Source organism: Ictidomys tridecemlineatus, chromosome 2 (genome assembly GCF_052094955.1).
Source record: "Ictidomys tridecemlineatus isolate mIctTri1 chromosome 2, mIctTri1.hap1, whole genome shotgun sequence".
In the NCBI taxonomy this organism is placed as follows: domain Eukaryota; kingdom Metazoa; phylum Chordata; class Mammalia; order Rodentia; family Sciuridae; genus Ictidomys; species Ictidomys tridecemlineatus.
This window is the reverse complement of record NC_135478.1, coordinates 142,390,066-142,391,234: the sequence shown is the minus strand read 5'-3', so window position 1 is coordinate 142,391,234 and position 1,169 is coordinate 142,390,066. Positions and strand designations below refer to the sequence as shown.

General features: G+C 34.6%; 1 non-coding gene across 1 annotated transcript; it reads left to right on the top strand.

Annotated features, from left to right (window-relative positions):
- Positions 1-656: 656 nt before the first annotated feature.
- On the top strand, positions 657-762 carry LOC120892169 (U6 spliceosomal RNA). The gene has a single exon (XR_005736821.1). It is a non-coding gene; the product is annotated as a U6 spliceosomal RNA (small nuclear RNA).
- The last annotated feature ends 407 nt before the right edge of the window (positions 763-1,169 follow it).

The window sequence follows — 1,169 nt, the reverse complement described above, 5'->3', positions numbered from 1 at the left end:
CATAGCAAGTAGGAGACTTACACTGAAATATATAAATGATTATATCCAGTGTGATTCTTCTCAGACTAGATTAAATAAAAGCAAGATCTAAGTAAATACTGTCCCAAAACATAAACTGTAATTTAAAGAGAGATTAAAATTTAAGAAGAAAATGATATATCACACTAAACTATGATATTAATATCAGACAAAATAGACTTTGCTTCAAGTTAAAGAGGAAAAGTTAATAATAAAAGGGAAATCTTATCAAGAATACAGAAGAGAGCTGGGCACAGTGGCATATGGCTTTAATCCCAGCAACTGGGGAGGCTGAAGCAAGAGGATGGCAAGTTCAAGGCTAGCCATAGTAATTTAGTGAGATCCTTGGTATCCTGGCAAGACCCTGTCTCAAAATAAAAATAAAAAGAAGTAGGAATAATAGGAATATAGCTCAGTCATAGAATGTCCCTTGGTTCAATCCCCAGTACCAAAAACAAACCCAAATCAAACAAACAGAAAAACATAATGGCTGGAGGTATATCTTGGTGGTAGAGTGCTTGCCTAGCATGCACAAGGTCCTGGATTCAATCCCCAACGTGGGGTTGGGAGAAGACAATCTTATATGAGAGAACATCTAATAATAGAACTCCAAAATATATGAAGCAAAACTTCACAGAGTGCTCGATTCAGCAGCACATATACTAAAACTGAACAATACAGAGAAGATTAGCATGGTCCCTGCACAAGGAGGACATGCAAATCCATGAAGTGTTCCATATTCTTAATTAGAATAATATATATTCCATGGTTGTATAATTATATCAAAATGGACTCTACTGTCACGTATAACTAAAAAGAACCAACACTCTTCCCCTACCCCCAAAACCTCAATAGAACCAGAAGAAAAAATCTATAATCACATTTAGAGATTTCAATAACCTTCTCCCCATAATTGATTGAGAGAACAGACAGAAAATTAATAAGGATATAGAAGACACAAACATCCCCATCAACCTCATTAACATCTAAAGAACACAACATCTAACATGGGAGATATAATATTATCTTTAAGTGAGCATAGAACATTCCCCTAGGGAGACCATATGTTTGGCCATAAAATGTCTCAGTAAACTTTAAAGTACTAAAATCATTCAGAATATCTTTTCTGATGACAGGTAATATTAATTAGA